This window comes from Mustela lutreola, chromosome 16, assembly GCF_030435805.1.
Source record: "Mustela lutreola isolate mMusLut2 chromosome 16, mMusLut2.pri, whole genome shotgun sequence".
NCBI lineage: Eukaryota > Metazoa > Chordata > Mammalia > Carnivora > Mustelidae > Mustela > Mustela lutreola.
Window position 1 is genome coordinate 52,025,235 of NC_081305.1, and position 18,641 is coordinate 52,043,875.

The following is an 18,641-nucleotide window of genomic DNA, read 5'->3' on the forward strand; positions in this document are numbered from 1 at the left end:
GAGGCAAAGAATTAGGAAAACAGGGACACCTGGGTGGCTCAGTTGGTTGGGCGGCTGCCTTTCGCTCAGGTCATGATCCCAGCATCCTGGGATGGAGTCCCGCATTGGGCTCCTTGCTCGACAGGGGGCCTGCTTCTCCCTCTGCCTCTGCCTGCCATTCTGTCTGCCTGTGCTCGCTCTCGCTCTCTCTCTCTCTCTCTGACAAATAAATAAATAAAATATTAAAAAAAAAAAAACAAAAGAATTAGGAAAACATGTTCTAATTGGAGGAATGAAATAAATCTCTAAAATTGGCCCTGAATTAATACAGAAGTACTTACTGTCTGAGGAAGAATTCAAATAACTGTCATAAAAATCATCATGGAGTAAGAAGAAAAGTAGGAGGGTAACTAAATGTCATCAGTAAAACTATACATGACAGAAATGTAAACCCAAAGACACAGAAAACACAACAATCAACCAAAGCTGGGAGCTGAAATGTACAATCACTGAAATTAAAAATACACAAAGGGGTCAGTCACAGACTTGATTAAAGAGAAGAAAGATGCGGACAACCTAAAGACCCCAGGTTTTAAATTATCTGCTGAGAGGAACAAAGGAACATGTGGAAAAAGGCAGAGTAGGAACTCATGAGACACCAACAAGTGCTCTCATAGGCACGTTACGGGGACCCCAAATGTAGGAGAGAGTAAATGGGACAGAAGGTTTATATGAAGACCTAAGGGCTTATAATTTCCATGTTTGTGGAAAGAAGAGACAAATTCAAGAAGCTCAGGAAAATTAAAGTAGGATAAAATTCAAGACATGAACACAGTGACACATTACAATTAACCTATGAAAAGTCACCAGTAAAAAAGAGAATTTTGAAACAGTGTGATAAAAACAACTCATCTTATTTAAGAGATCTCCATAAGATTATTACTGGGATTCACAGCAGACCTGGTAGGAAGAACTGCATGGGACAGTTTATTCAAGCACTGAAAGATCAAAATATCCACCAAGAATCCTCTATCTGGGAAAACTGTTTTCCATAAAGGTAGAAATAAACACTTTTCCCACATAGAAACCCCTGTTAAGTTTACTCCTAGTCTTGTTCTACAAGAAATGTTAAAGGAAATCCTTCTAGATCAAGTGAAAGTATTCTAAGCAGTAATTAAAACCATATGACAATATAAACCTCTCTGCTAATTATAAATATTTTCACAATTATAGAAACCTGCAGTGTTATAATGAGGTAACACAAGTTGTTTTTATTTGTGCCACAAAATGCATTCTTTATAGATTTTATTTATTTGACACACAGAGAGAGATCACAAGTATACAGAGAGGCAAGAGGGGGTGGGAGGGGGTGAAGAGAAGCAGGCTCCCTGCTGAGCAGAGAGCCCAATGGGGAACTCAATCCCAGGACCCTGAGATGATGACCTAACCTGAAGGCAGGTTTAACCCTCTGAGCCACCCAGACGTCCCTACAAAATGTTTTTAAATCAAAGTATTTAAATCATAAACCCAGGTAATAAAGTACACAATATAAAAGATAGAATTTGTGATACTGGTAATAAAGTGGGTGCAGGGGTGGAGATAAGTTGAATAATTTTGTATGCAATTGAGAATATCAGTTTAAAATGCTTATTTAATGTCTCTTTTTAAAGACTTATTTTTTTTTATTTGTGAGAGAGAGCACGTGTGTACAAAGAGGGGAAGCAGCTGGCAGAGGGAGAAGTGGGCTCCCCGCTGACCAAGGAGACCAACTTGGGACTCTAGCTTCCAAGATTCTAGCTTCCAATCACAGTTGTGCTCAGTAGAGAAGAGAGAACATTGTAGAATCTAGAATCCCAGAACCCTAGGAATGTGACCTAAGCCAAAGGCAGATGCTTAAGTCACCAAGCCACTCTTGCATCCCCTAGAATAAAATACACAAGCAAAAAAGAAAGCACAACTACTTTATGTTGTGGAAAGTCCCAGACAAAAGGAAGTACATTATTATGGAATTGCAAAAAGCAGAATAAGACAAAATTGAAGATAAAAAATTCTCAATAAAAAAAATAGATGAATTATCTAAAAGGAAAATCACTGTGTAACTGTATTTTCAAACACAGACTGTGACCCCATGAAAAACAAACATTGGAATTGTTGGCATGCCTTCACTGATAGTAAAATTGTAATGAATATTCATTAATATCAACCATAGAAAGTCTAATGAAAGATTTTACTAGTAAGCACTTAAAAGACATTGAAAAATGTATCATGTTGATATACACCTCCTTTTATGTAGAATATAAAGCTAAAATTCATTCTGTAGAATCAAGCAACCAAAATCCTTTCTTTTCTAAATAAACACCAACTTTGGAAAATATACTGACAATGACTTTATTTTTTTTTTTAAGTATTTGGATGAATTCAGGTATATTCTGAGGAAATCAGAAGAAAAATCCAATGACTAATTTTTCCCTGAAGTAAAATTACATTTATAAGCAAAAGTTTTTCTTAAATATGGGGATTGTACTAATTATCTCCCTCACCTCTTATAAAGTACATGTACATGACCGTCGGAACTTTGGATCTAAAAAATCAAAACTGAATCTCATATACAACTAATTAGAATGGAAAAGCACATAAGAACTTCATATAAGATGAAATTATTAAATGATGCAATTATTAATAAATAAGGTAACAACTGAGACTACATTAAAGGCTATAAATTGAGTTCTAAATATCCTAGCTCCCCTATGGCATTATTTAAGTAGGAATTCTAGGAAACAAACAGATACATTACATTATTTCACCATTTAGGAATGGAACACCCAGACTGTGAACTTCTGAAGGGAAATATAGGATGTGAATTTTCTCATTTTAGGGAGGTACTTTGTGATATGATGAAGTTACAGAGTCTCAGTTTTGTATAGTTCATATTAAACCCTCCATAACACTCAAAAGCATAAACCTGAAAGTATGTCTGTCTCCAGTGTTTCCGGAATTTCCACACATACTCCAACATGCTCAGCACTAACCTGACACATATCTCACAGAAGGCAAAACAGAACTTACAAAGGGCTTAACATGAAAGTCCTCAGAAGTAGGGTGATTTCCATAGGGCCCTCACAGCAATGGAGAAACTCTCAGATTAGGGGGCCCTCCCCCTCCAAAGAAAGACCCTCCCTGTGGATATGATGGACCATCACTGGAGCTGAAGGAGAATTCTTCAAGAATGTAAGAGTTTTATCATCTTGGATAGCATATGTCCCTCACTGAGAGGGAGACCAACAACACTGGGCTTCTTGAACTAATTTCCATTCAAGAAAATGCATGGAAGCTACACAGTTTAAGGTCAACCATCCTCTTTCACATTTGGATCTCACCTCTGTCATCTGCTTCATTCTTTCTCACCTACCTGGATGGAAGGTTACTGTCTCCTTTCTTATCACATCCCAGAACTTATTCTGTTCTAAACAGGACACCAAGTCTGGCTTGGACCCAATGAGACCTGTTCATTAGAAAAAGGGAAAACAGGTACTGCTGGAGATTCTAGGTTCCAGTCACAGTTGTGCTCAGTAGAGAAGAGAGAACATTGTAGAATCTAGAAAATGGGAAATGGAAATCTAGAAAATTTGGGAAATGGTTTCCCAAATGCTATTGCTCAAAATCCCCTTTACAACAGGATGGAGGGATTGCCAATGTTCACACCCTGACCTCCACTTCCAAGCAGTAGATAGAATAATGAATGAGAATTGGTGTAGAAGATGTGGGCAGTACCACTTAAGCCACTCAATGTTTAGAACTGCCAGGAATCTACAGAAGTGATGAGGAAAGGGAAGCTAAAGCTAAAGCTAAAGCTGAGAAGGAAGCATCACAAAGATGTTTCTCTCCATCTACAAAACCCTACTTATTCCCCTCTCTGCCTGGATCTGAAATTCAGTCATTCAAACAGGAATCTCCCAAAAAACAGTCTTTACAGGAAGGAGCAAAACAGTCTTTACAGGAAGGAAAATCCAGAAGGAGTGTTCCTCACCCAGGAAGCAGAAGTGTCTGTAGTTCTCCAACATCACATCCCTGTACAGTTCCCGCTGAGCGTGGGTCAGGCATCCCCACTCCTCCTCAGAGAATTCTATGGCCACATCCATGAATGTCAGTTGTCCCTGCAATAAATACCACAGTCACCAAGTGGCCATTGACACAGTTCACTACGGTCCCTAAGATGAGAGAGGGAGTTAATGTTCACCTCTAAACCCACGATCCAAACTTTCTTGGTCCTGCTTTTACCCTCTGAACTTTCTGCCACATTTTACTTACCCTCTTGTTTCCACCTTTTCATTTTTTTCAAAACACCCATGGACAGAGTCTGTTCCCAGGAAAACAGAAAGTGTCCAACTAAGGGCACTTACAGCCCTGAGGAAGAGCTTGGGCTTGCCCAATTTGAACTTCACCCCCATACACCTAAGCAGATGGACCAAGCAGTAAACGTTGGAGTGATCTACAGTTCCCTTTATCTCATGATAATATGAAAATCTCCACCGAAGACGGTACACAAAGTCCATTTACATAAATACAAAGTATGTAGACAAGGTTTTCTTGAGGCTCTTGTGCCACCTAATGCCCAGCTCTACAGAAGATAAGGCTCCAGTTTCTGAATATGCACCCTAACCCCAAATAATAGGAAATCCTTCTCCCTTGTTCTAGGGGTCTCTATGTTGCAAGTTATTCCCTGTGATTTTTCTTTTTTTGAGGCAAATCAAGTTTGCATTCTGTGACAACACCACCAAATATAGTTTCTATCTGTGATTCACCAAGCAGTGAACTCATGTTAGTCCAGTTTTATGAAGACAACTGGTTCTGCCTTCAGAGAACATCCTCCTTTATACAGGAAGATCATTTTTAACCCAGTAATAGTCTCTAATGTATTCTGTGACTTTGAGGTAAGAGGATGGCATAGGATCCACAAAACCAGTATAAATACTGTGTGTTTATCCAAAGTAATTTGTCAAATGAAGTCCTCAACAAAGTAACACACAGTTTTGAATACTGTGTTTCTATCATAGAGTATAAGCTCTGGCTACTTCTTAGGTGGGATGTTTTACTGGGTTACAAATGTACTTATCAAATTCTATTGTGAATTCAAATTTTAAGTCAGTGCATTGAGGACCTTGTAAAAATGTAGATTCTGGGGGCGCCTGGGTGGCTCAGTGGGTAAAGCCGCTGCCTTCGGCTCAGGTCATGATCTCAGGGTCCTGGGATCCAGTCCCACATCGGGCTCTCTGCTTAGCAGGGAGCCTGCTTCCCTCTCTCTCTCTCTCCCTGCCTCTCCATCTACTTGTGATTTCTCTCTGTCAAATAAATACATAAAATCTTTTAAAAAAATGTAAATTCTGTTCAGAAATACTGGAATGGGATGGGAGTCTGCATTTCTAAGGAGGCAATAGCCCATGACCCAAGAGATATATTTTTTAATGAGAGCTAGAACTCCATGGCATGAATTACTGGAGGACTTGGAATTGATACAGTTGGTTTTTGTTTTATTTTCTTTTGTTTTACTGATTTTCATTTAATTTCAAACACAGAGAGAAAGAGAGCAAGAAACAGCAGGAGCTGGGGTGGGTGCAGTAAGGGGAGGGTTGCAGAGGGAGAGGGATAAGCAGACTCCCCACTGAGCAGGGCCCCCATCACAGGGCTCCATCTCGGGACTCTGGCACCATGACCCAAGCCAAAGGCAAACAGTTCACTGACTGAGCCACCCAAGTGTTTCTGAGTAGGTTTTATACCAATGACAGATTCTACTGGAATAGCAAGAAAGTCAACAACAATCCTTTTCTCACCATTTCCTAGTTTATAGAGAGCATCTAACAATTGTTCATAAATTAAGGTGAAATGAAGAATAATAATCTTAGAGAGAAAAAAACATTATTCTTCTAATTTTATGGGAATATTTTGTCAAACATCCAGAAACATGGAAGGGATCAGGCTTTCACCAAGGTTATCTGACCTAGAGTTGATTTAAAATGGCACTCAGGTCAGTATACAGAGAGACCCTAAAGTAGTATTCATAGAAGGTGCCCAACCTGAGAAGAATGATGAAAACAAGAAGGATCCACCCAACACTGATCTACCATTGTACAGTCATGTACACATCCATATATTTAGAAAATACTTATACCCACAGGAAAAGTGATAGAATAGAAAATTTTCATGCTGCCTAATTTAAGAAACTGTTTCAATGACATGACATTCATAAATCTTTTTGCTGATGATGATGCCTTTTTTTTTAAAAAATATTTTATTTATTTATTTGACAAAGAGAGATTCAGTGAGAGAGGGAACACAAGGAAGGGCATTGGAAGAAGCAGGCTTTCCACTCTGCAGGGAGCTGGATCCGGGGCTCCATTCTAGGACCCCAGGATCATGACCTGAGCCCAAGGCAAAGGCCAAATGACTGAGCCACTCAGGTGCCCTGATGATGATGCTTTTCTTTTATTACACTATCAACACAAACATACTGAATGACAGAAAGAAAACAACTTCTCTTTCTGATACTACTATTATGAGGACTAGAAGCAAATAATGTTCACTTGTAGTCCAGGGGGCTGACCTACAGCTGGCATAGTTTTTCTGTTGTTGTTGTTTTAAGATTTTATTGAGAGAGAGAGACAGAGAGAGAGAGAGTGAGCAGGGCAGAAGGAGAGGGAGAAGCAGACTCCCCACAGACCAGGGAGTCTGATGTGGGCTCAATCCCAGGACCCTGAGATCATGACCTGAGCCAAAGGCACACCCTTACCTGACTGAGCCACCCAGGCACCCCACCTGCATAGTTCTAGAAGCATCAGCTAAGCGCAAATTGCTACATTCTCAGTGGATCTTGGGACTACCTGTACATATCCCCCATATTAATATCAAGTGGAATAAGTGCTCAAGGAATCTTGCAAAAGGACTTTTATAAGTACAGATTCAAAGAAACATTTATGATCTTATACTCCCTGCACAGCCCCTTCCCAGTAAACATTAAGCACAGAACCACCAGCTTGATGCAGCCAAAGTGCAGCTTTCCTGCCCATTGATAGGGTACTGTTGAAATAAACTTACTCGGGGTGCCTCGGTGGCTCAGTGGGTTAAAGCCTCTGCCTTCTGCTCGGGTCATGATCCCAAGGTCCTGGGATGGAGCCCCACATTGGGCTCTCTGCTCAGCGGGGAGCCTGCTTCCTCCTCTCTCTGCCTGCCTCTCTGCCTAATTTTCATCTCTTTCTGTCAAATAAATAAATAAAATCTTAAAAAAAGAAAATAAACTTACTAACTTGCACCATATATCCTCTCAAGAATTCTCTCTTTCTTGGCCATTGTAGTCAATGATCCTGTACCATAGTAGCTCGTTGAAAATTTTGATTAAATTATCATTTGTGTATTAGATCTCAGGATTTTAAGATACTGAACAATGTTCATTATGTGATTCTTGGTTTGTTTGTTTGTTTTCTGAAAACACAAAGAAGCAAATAGAAGAGTAAGTCTGTGATAGGAGTGTCCAGTAGAAGAAAAACTATAGGATGGAGGGTTGACTGAATGAGAATCTCCAACCCAGAACTCATAACCCAACTACATAGAAGTGAGAACCCTCCTTGTCCAGTGCAAACTGATGAATTTTGGATATGAGCCATTTGTCAAGAAAGAATTCTTTAGATGTTTTTGATGTGAAATATTGGGTTTCAATAGTGAATTATGAAAAAAAACAATTATTGAGATATCATTGGTGCAAAAAAATGTGGTCTTATTAAAGTGTGGGTCAGGACCTTTTGGTCAAAGAGTTACACTGGGGTTGTAAGCAGTGACTGATTACATACTTTCAAATGGGGAGAGGGTGAGGGATGGTGGGAGTGTCTAAGGAATTTGGAGTCTAGACTCCTAGGACCTTGTCAGGAGACCCATTAGATATCTATCAGTGGGCCATATGCTTGGATGATGATGGCCAACACTTATTTGGGGAGTAGAAATAAAGGAAGTTTCCAAAAGGATTTTCATATGTTAAAGAGGACTTAGAGGATCCTGGAGGTCTGGCTGCCATCAAGTTAAGGCTGCTTTTTATCTCCAACAAATCATTAACATTGAGGCAGTTGTGAATTCCTTAAGAAATGCCATACCCTGCTTGTCTCAAGTATTTATCCATGGGCTGCAAGTTGAAGGAAATGTACCCACACTTCTTAGGACTTTGTTCTCTTCCTCAGAAACTATAAGCAAGGGGCACCTAGGTGGCTCAGTTGGTTAAGGGTCTGCTTTTGGTTCAGGTAGTGATGTCAGGGTCCTGTGATGGAGACTTTCCTGGGGCTCCCACTCAGTGGGAATTGGCTTCTATCTCTCCCCCACCCCTAATTCTAATACTCTCTCTCAAAATGTAAATAAAATATTTAAAAAACAAAAAAAGAAACTTGGGGTGCCTGGGTGGCTCAGTGGGTTAAAGCCTCTGCTTTCAGCTCAGGTCATGGTCCCAGGGTCCTAGGATTGAGTCCCGCATTGGGCTCTCTGCTCAGCAGGGAGCTGCTTCCTCCTCTCTCTCTCTGTCTCCCTGTCTGCCTACTTGTGATCTCTGTCAAATAAATAAATAAATAAATAAAATTTTAAAAAGAAAAAGAAACTAAAGTCAAGAGAAACTCAGAACAAAGAAGTTTCCACCTGGAAGGCGATGGTTGCTGCATGTGGCTCAGAACATCTAAGCTCCTTACAAATAATGAGAGGGTAAATATGAACATTATAAGGGATGAATCTGGCAGTCAACAAAAAGCGAATAAATGCAGTTCACATCAGGTGTATAGAAACAAATTGCTATCAGTGCCTAAGGCACAAGCAAAGACACACCATCACCAGTGTTTCCTTAGAGTCTGGAAACAGCAATTCAGAATAAAATCTAATTATGAGAATGCAGTGGATTTATATACATTTCAATCACATGTAGATTCTGTAGAGCCTGCTTTTAGGCAAAGAGGCTTGAGTAGAGGAGTGGAGAATGTGCCCATAGTGACCCTCCCGCTGAGTCCAAATAGCCCCAACAGGGGGCCCACCTCAAGGTAGCCATAGGCCCTAACAACCAGGTACAGTGATGAGTAAAGGGCCTTAAGTCCCCACAACTCCTCACCTTCCCCCTTTCAACACAGCCCCACTCACTATATCCTGGAAGCCAGCCTCTCCTCTGGTGCCCTGCCTGCAGCTCTCTGGCAGGCTGTTCAGTCAATTTATGTCTCCTCTGTTCTCCCTTAGGTGCATTCTTCTCAATGCCCATATGACTGGCTTTCTCCCAATCTTTTTTTTTTTTTAAAGATTTTATTTATTTATTTGACAGAGAGAGATTACAAGTAGGCAGAGAGGCAGGCAGAGAGAGAGAGGAGGAAGCAGGCTCCCTGTTGAGCAGAGAGCCCGATGCAGGACTCGATCCCAGGACCCTGAGATCACGACCTGAGCCGAAGGCAGCGGATTAACCCACTGAGCCACCCAGGCGCCCATCTCCCAATCTTTGATCCATGTTTGAAGTCCCCATCTGATGGTCAGAGGCATTGAAACACCAGTTTCCATGACCTGTAATAGCTAGTATATATATATATATATTTTTTTTTACTTTATTTAAATATTTATTTATATTTTAGAGAGAACAGGGGAAGTGCTGAAGAAGAGGCACAGAGAGAATCTCAATCAGATTCCCTGCTGAGCATGGAGCCAAAACAGGGCTTCAGGACCCTGAGATCAGGACCTGTTCTGAAATCAAGAGTCTGACACTTAACCCACTGAGCCATGCAGGCTCCCATCTAGTATATTTTAAATAGAGTATCTTTCTCACATCCTAAAGAGCAAGACTCACTCCATGATTTTTCCCCAAGAACTTTCCAAGATATTCTTGATTTCATATCTATTAGGTTGATTTGGGCATTTTCTAATTCCTGGGCTACACAGAGCTGATAAAGTATCTACATGGAACCTACATGAGAAATGTTTTTCTTCGCTGAGATCCCAAGAACAAACCTCAGCAGCAATAGGAATCTTGGATTCACACCTTCCCCTCTAGATCAGTCACCAACAGAATATTTTCAACAGTTGCAGGTTTTCATTGAAATTGACAGCTCTTGATACCATGTTGGAACCCAGGTTGAAGACACAGGACACAGTCTCTGGGATATAGGGGAGAAGTGTTCTGCAGACCTAGCGTTCAGTTTCATTTCTGAAAAGGTTTTAAAATGTTTTAAAAATAGGTGAAAATATAAGAAGAAACATCAGAACTAGAGGAAACATTTGCAGTTTCTAAATGCAAGCAATTTCAAGAGAAAAGCATGATACAGTCTCTCCTGGGACACCAAGCTTACCTGAGAACTGGCCATTCTTTCTCCTTGTCCTCTAGATTTGTTTCTCATAAGCTTTTTGTGGAGAAATCACAGCTGCATCATGAGAAAATGCCCATAAAGCCGCCAGTAGAACCTCTTCACCTGTAAACTATTTACCCAAACGCAGGACCCAGAAATGCAGAGAAGTCCCAACTTCTTGGTCCCTTGTGTCAGGAGCCATTCAGGAAATGTGACTTCCTATTTTATACCCAATCCCTGACTTTTCCTTCCTGCTTTTAGAACCCACAAATTCACTACAGCATAGGAACCATGTGCTGCATGGACCCGACCCTCCAGATTCACATAGAAGAGACCCTGTTACCTCTTCGTGAGCCAAAGCCGCCTCTCCAATCTCATAAAAAGCACCTGAAGCCCTCGGGATTACCCCTGGCCTCATTGAGAATCACCTGGAGCCCTTAATTAACAAAGCACTGTTATTTCCACCCCAAAAAACTGACAGAATCTGAGGGGGAGGACACCAGTCATGATAATTTTGAAATCCCACATGTGATCCTACTGGGAAGCATTTGGGAGGTGACCTTTGCCTAAGCATGAGAACCAAGGCTGTGGTTGTGACCACATTTAGATCCATGCCTTCTGCACTGGTCACAGCTTCTGGAGATTGACACATTCTCCCTCTTTCAGGAACACAGAGGGAGACAACTTACAGATGAAGTTTCCCCTTATAAATCCAAATGTCTCTTTCAAAAGCAAACAGATACAGGGTTTCAGAGCTTTTCCTTTATCTGGTGTCTATAAAAAAATTAAAAAAATATATTTAAAAATATTTTTTAAAATATCAGCCCCAATTCATCCTTGGACCAAAGAGACATATTTTAGGGTGACAAAATGCTCCCATTTACGTAGATAAATGTATATTTTCATAAATATCTGCCACAAAGTTTTCCAAACTGAATGTACTTTTTACTCTCCTAAAAACAATATATGAAAATTCTAATTCCTCACCATTCCTTGAAATTTGGTGTTATCCTTTTTCTTTATTGCACCCATTCTAGGAAATAGTAAGTGCTTTTTCAACTATAGAAAATAAAATAGTCTTCCTATAGTTGTGTTGGTGACTGAATTGTAAACCACTTAAAAGCATCCGGTTGCCATGTTTATCTGTTGTTTTTTTTTGTTTTCTTTTTTTTTTTAAATTATTATTTATTTATTTATTTTTATGTTGAGTTTGAGGAGTTCTTTATAGATCTTGGATATCAGCCCTTTGTCTACAGTGTCATGGGCGAATATCTTCTCCCATTCCCTAGGATGCCTCTTTGTTTTGTTGACTGTTTCCTTTGCTGTGCAGAAGCTTTTTATCTTTTTTTAAAAGATTTTTATTTATTTATTTGACAGAGAGAGATCACAAGTAGGCAAATCAGCAGGCAGAGAGAGAGGGAAGCAGGCTCCCCACTCAGCAGAGAGCCTGAGGCAGGGCTCCACCTCAGGACCCTGAGATCTTGACCTGAGCCAAAGGCAGAGGCTTAACCCACTGAGCCACGCAGGCACCCCCAGAAGCTTTTTATCCTGATGAAGTCCCAAAAGTTCATTTTTTATTTTGTTTCCTTGCCTTTGGAGACATATCTTGAAAGAAGTTGCTGTGGCTGATGTTGAAGAGGTTACTGCCTGCATTCTCCTCTAGGATTTTACATCACAAAATGGGCAGAAGACATGAACAGACACTTCTCCAAAGAAGACATACAAATGGCTAAAAGACACATGAAAAAATGTTCATCATCATTAGCCATCAGGGAAATTCAAATGAGAACTACATTGAGATACCACCTTACACCAGTTAGAATGGCCAAAATTAATAAGACAACAAGCAACAACTGTTGGAGAGGATGTGGCGAAAGAATCCTCTTACACTGTTGATGGGAATACAAGCTGGTGTAGTCACTTTGGGAAGCAGTGTAGCGATTCCTTAAGAAATGAAAATACTGGGCACCTGGGTGGCTCAGTGGGTTGGGGCCTCTGCCTTCGGTTCAGGTCATGATCCAGGGTTCTGGGATCGAGTCCCAAGTTGGGCTCTCTGCTCAGGGGGGAGCCTGCTTCTCCATCTCTCTCTGCCTGCCTCTCTGTGTGCTTATGATCCCTTGTCTGTCAAATAAATAAATAAAATCTTTTAAAAAAGAAATTAAAACATTGAAAAAATAAAATTAAATTGAGATGTTAAAAAAAGTTTCCATTTATAGATACAGCTTTATCCCATAGTCAATGTCAACAATGATCAAAGATCTAGAAATCTTAATAAATGCAGAGGTAAGGTAGACTCTGCCCTTCTAGTTGAAACAGAAGCCACTTCCCACTATAAGGACTGTGGGCAGATGTGAAGGTCCTAACAGCTTCCAAGCCCTGTAATCTGCAGGGTATGTAAGTAGTGTTTCTTTTTTTTTTTTTTTTTTTTTTTTTTTTTTTTTTTTAAAGATTTTATTTATTTATTTGACAGAGAGAAATTACAAGTAAGCAGAGAGGCAGGCAGAGAGAGGAGGAAGCAGGCTCCCTGCTGAGCAGAGAGCCCGATGCGGGACTCGATCCCAGGACCCTGAGATCATGACCTGAGCCGAAGGCAGCGGCTTAACCCACTGAGCCACCCAGGCGCCCGTAAGTAGTGTTTCTTTAGGAAACTACACAGCAAAGTTCACTTTTGCAAAAAATTCTGAATTATTTTAGACCACCAATACCTTCCTGTTTATTTGCACTTTTTTTTTTTTTTAAGTGGGCTTACGTAGCCTGACTCAGGTCTCAAACTCATGACCTGAAATGAATATCTGAGCCCATATCAAAAGGCAGATGCTTAACCAACTGAGTCACCCAGGTGACTTTAAAAAAAAAAAAAAAAGATTTATTTGTTTTTTAAAAGATGTCTTAAAAAAATATGTACTTTTTAAGAAAAGATTTATCTACCTATTTTAGAGAGAAAGAGAGAGAAAGGAGCAGGGGGGGAAGAGGGAGAGAGAGAAACTCAAGCAGAGTCCTTGCCAGGTGCAGAACCCAACACAGGGCTCGATCATACAACCCTGAGATCCGACCGGAGCCAAAATCTATAGTCCAACTCTTCACTGACTGCCACACAGGCACCCCAGATACCACTCTTTCTAAGAGGTGGAGACTGATTGACCTGCTAAACTTACTGACTCCCTTCCAGTCAGTACAGAATGGGGATGGGCAGATAGCAATTTTACAGTGGAGAGACTGGATAACACTACCAACTCTTGATAACCACGTGATTGAGATTAACATCGCCAATGATAAGTAGTGATTAATTGCATGAATTCCCTGATGTGATATGATGTGATTAGATGAGATGTGAGATGTTTTTATAAAAATCTATATACATGTCTGGAATCCATAAAAATCCTTGAAGAGAACACAGGCAGCAACCTCTTTGGCCTCAGCTGCAGCAACTTCTTCCTAGCAAGGGAAGCAAGGGCAAAAATGATCTACCGGGACTTCATCAAAATAAAAATCATTTACATAAAAAAGAAAACAGTCACCAAAACCAAAAGACAGTGGACAAAATGGGAGAAGATACCTACAAATGACCTATCAGATAAAGGGCTAGTATTCAAAATCTATTAAGAACTTATCAAACTTAACACCCAAAGGACAAAAAATCCAATCAATAAATGGGCAGAAGACATAAAAAGACACTTCTGCAAAGAAGACATCCAGGCCACCTGGGTGGCTCAGTTGGTTGGGCCTCTGCCTTTGACTCAGGTCATTATCTCAGGGTCCTGGGATTGAGGCCCATGTCGAGCTCTCTGCTCAGCGGGGAGCCTGCTTCCCCCCCTTTGTCTGCCTGCCGCTCTGCCTACTTGTAATCTCTCTCTGTCAAATGAATAAATAAAATCTTTAAAAAAAGAAAAAAAAAGAAGAAGAAGAAGACAGCCAAACAGCCAACAGACACATGAAAAAGGGCTCAACCACTTAGCATCAGGGAAATACTAATCAAAACCACAGTGAGATCCCACCTCACATTGGTCAGAATGGCTAAAATTTACAAATCAGGAAACAACAGGTGTTGGTGGAGGATGCGGAGAAAGGGGAACCCTCCTACACTGTTGGTGGGAATGCAAGGTGGTGCAGCCACTCTGGAAAACTGTGTGGGGGCTCCTCAAAAAGTTGAAAATAGATCTACCCTACCACCCAGCAATCACACTACTGGGTATTTACCACAAAGATACAAAAGTAGTGATCTGAAGGGGAGGTCCAAAAATGAGTGCTGTGAATTTTGTAAGACTGAGAAATCACAGACCTGTACCCCTGAAACAAATAACACATTATATGTTAATTTTTAAAAGGGAGAAAAAACATCTATAAACACTATCTAATCCGACAAACCCAATTTCAGAGGTATTCTAGAAAGTACTTGGCCAGTCCTCTGCACACCTATCATGTTCATAAAACCTGAGGAGGCAGAGAATCTGAAAGAATCTGACAGAGAGAAGAGGAGGTGGGAGACACATGTGGGCTACATGTAATGTGGTATTTTTGGATTGGATCCTGGAAGAGGGGGAAAAAAAGACATTTGTGTTAAAATTGATGAAATAAGAATAAAGTCTACAATTCAATTTCTAATGTGGTGTCACTGTTGGTTTCTTAGTTTTCCAGAATGTACTATGGTAACCTAAGATGTTAACAAGAGGGGAAACAGACTGAGTGGAAGATGGGAATTCTCTGTATGTTCTTTGCTAAACTGACTCCAAAGTTAAAAAAAAAAAAAATTACATTAATGTTGCAGCCATCTGACATCTAGGTTGTTCAGTTGGTTAAGTATCTGCCTTCTACTCAGGTCATGATCCCACAGTCCTGGGATCATGCCCCTGGTTGTGCTTTCTGCTCAGCGGGGAGTCTGCTCCCTCTCCCTCCACTTGTGCTCTCTCTCCCTCAGTCAAACAAATTTAAAATATCTTTTAAGAATAATAATAAAGTTGCAACCCCTATAATTTAATTTATTTACAGATATCTGCATTAAATTATGTGTGAGTTGATATCTACTGTTTCTTTCAAATGTGTCCATTTGCTCTGGTGCGTGATTTCAAAAGCAGGAAAATTCATTAAACAAAACAGACTCAATAGATTCATGTTTCTGGTCTCCAAATTGCTGCTCCTTTACTAATCCAAACTTGATGAAGACTTTCTTTATAAGCTTTTCTCCTCAAATTGGATGCAGACACCCACCCTAAAATCTGCTTCTTAGCAACTAGCTAGTTGGCCCCAATACCTAACCCAGAACAATCTACCCTCTGCAGACCCTAAAAATTGATTCATTTTTTATCACAGACATAAAACATTTATTTATTATTTGCTTTCCACCTCTACCCTTTTATTTTTTTATTTTTATTTTTTAAATAGATTTCATTTATTTATTTGAGAGATTGAGAATGAGAGAGAGAGCATGAGAGAGGGGGAGGGCCAGAGGGAGAAGCAGACTCCCTGCTGAGCAGGGAGCCTGATGTGGGACTCCATCCGGGGACTCCAGGATCATGACCTGAGCCAAAGGCAGTTGCTTAACCAACTGAGCCACCCAGGCGCCCCACCTCTACCCTTTTAAAACATTAGCTAACATATCCTCCTGCAAGATTCTCCTTCATCCCCTGGAGTTCACAATTCCAATGTTCAACTGAAAACATTTTTAATATGTTCATCTTTCTCCACACACATGTTTTCTTATTTCAAACACCTACCATTCTCTAAGGATGTAAGACACAATTTGCACAACCTGGATGTCATTGTCCTTCACAACTAAAACCTAATTTTCCCCCAGCTTTACCTCAGGCCACTTGCATCCCAATACAGAACCCAGAACCCTCTTAGAACCCTGAATTCTCTGATCATCCCACATGTTATTCCCTTGAAAGGCACTGGCCTATCTAGGAAGAAGTAGAGAACCCTTCCCCCTCCAAAAAAAAAGGCACTGGCCTTACTATCACATGGCCAGTAAATCTTGAGAACATTTGGTATCTCACATTAAGAATTACGTATGCGAGCCTCGGGGTTCCACTTAAGGCCCCTCCTGCGCTCAGCTCCGTGTCCGAGCGGCTGCTGCCAAGTCTAGATCCAGTCTCGCGCGCGCTGCTGACACTCGTCCTCCCGACGTGCACTCCCGATTCCTTTTGGTTCTAAGTCCAAAATGGCAACTCTGAAAGATCAGCTGATTCAGAATCTTCTTAAGGAAGAACATGTCCCCCCAAATAAGACTACAGTTGTTGGGGTTGTGCCATCAGTATCTTAATGAAGGATTTGGCAGATGAACTTCCTCTTGTTGATGTCATGGAAGACAAACTGAAGGGAGAGATGATGGATCTCCAGCATGGAAGCCTTTTCCTTAGAACACCAAAATTTGTCTCTGGCAAAGACTATAATGCGACTGTATACTCCAAGCTGGTTAGTATCACAGCTGGGGCACGTCAGCAAGAGGGAGAAAGGCGTCTTAATTTGGTTCAGCTTAACGTGAACATCTTTAAGTTCATCATTCCTAATGTAAAATACAGCCCAAACTGGAAGTTGCTTGTTGTTTCCAATCCAGTGGATATCTTGACCTATGTGACTTGGAAGATAAATGGCTTTCCCACAAAATGTGTTATTGGAAGTGATTGCAGTCTGGATTCAGCTTGGTTCCATCACCTAATGAGGGAAAGGCTGGATTAAGCTGTCATTAAGCTTAAGCTTAATTAAGCTGTCACAGGTGGATCCTCGGGGAGCATGGAGACTCCAGTGTCCCTGTATGGAGTGGAGTAAACATTGCTGGTGTGCCTCTGAAGAATCTGCACCCTGACTTAGGCACTGATGCAGATAAAGAACAGTGAAAAGAGGTTCACAAACAGGTGGTTGACAGTGCCTGTGAGGTGATCAAATTGAAAGGCTACACTTCCTGGGCCACTGGACTGTCTGTGGCAGATTTGGCAGAAAGTATAATGAAGAATCTTAGGTGGGTGCATCCAATCTCCACCATGATTAAGGGACTCTATGGAATAAAAGATGATGTCTTCCTTAGTGTTCCTTGTGTCTTGGGGCAGAATGGAATTTCAGATGTTGTGAAGGTGACTCTAACTCCTGAGGAAGAGGCCCATTTGAAGAAGAGTGCAGATACACTCTGGGGGAACCAAAAGAAGCTGCAGTTTTAAAGTTTTCTAATGTACCACTTCACGGTCTAGACTAGAACAGGGTTTTAGTTGGAGATTGTGTACATTGTCCTTATTATCTGATCTGTTACTTAAGTAATATCAAAATGGCCTAAGGAAAAAACATCAGTTTCCTAAAGTTCTAAATAGGAATGACTCACCAAGCCCTGCAGCTATACCCTAATGCTGGATGATACTTGCCTTTGTAGTCCTAAATGGGTTCATCTCAGAGGCATCACTGCCAATGTTGCATATGCTGCAGTTGCTCTGCAAACCAGATGCATATTTCCTGTGTGTTCTAGAACTTCTGGTTCCTTCACCTGACACCCAACATCCCTAGTCCATCTTTTCCAGTCAGTCACATCCTGGGCTCCAATGTATAAATTAATTATTGCACGTATTGTGCATAACTGTTCCAAAGGATCTTACTTTGTGTACCATGTATGTCAGAATATAGTGTACATTGCTGTATAATGTAAAAAGACCATGCAACCAACTAAGTGTCATACCAACTAAAATACCAAATAAAATTTGAACAGTGACTTTTTTTGGAAAAAAAAAATTACATATCCAAAGACATTTCCAGTATCTCCACAGTATTTCAAGAATGTTTTGTTTATTGGACTCTGAATTTCTCCACTACAGCCATTAATAAAATGCAATTACATGAGTACTTCCATAATAATTACACAGAATTACATTTGTAAGGGGCCATTAGTCACTATTGTTGTAGCATAAATTTCTGTCTTATTCAAAACTCGATGTAAAATGAGACGGACTGTAATTTTGCTGAAGATTCCTTGAAGAATGAGTGTATAAGCAGCTGAACACAGTGCAAACCAGATAGTTTAAATTTTTCTGATGAGATGAGGGAATTGTTTATTTCTTCTCCCGCACACAGAAAAGAGTCTGGATACACAGTGGTCGTGACTCAAAGAACAAAGGGGCAGGCAGTTGGAAAACATGCATTGATTAGGGCAGAAGTATTCATCAGCCACCAATTGGCCTTGCGAAAAATAGAAAAATACATGTAATTGATGGAAGAGAGGGGTATAAAAAGACAAAGGTGCTCCCCAGCAGAAGGATGCTTTGGGTGGCTCTAATCTCAGGGGAGGATCTGGGGGACACTTTGGTCCTATAAATGTATTGGACCTGCTGCTTATGCCATACAGGGTAG

The 18,641-nt window shown here is 40.6% G+C and overlaps 1 protein-coding gene and 1 pseudogene across 2 annotated transcripts in view; one reads left to right on the forward strand and one right to left on the reverse strand.

Moving 5' to 3' along the window:
* Positions 1-18,641, reverse strand: part of LOC131817377 (zinc finger protein 845-like) — a 197,537-nt gene that overhangs the window by 8,246 nt on the left and 170,650 nt on the right. The gene's annotated exons all lie outside the window — the stretch shown is intronic.
* On the forward strand, positions 16,434-17,773 carry LOC131817388 (L-lactate dehydrogenase A chain-like; annotated as a pseudogene).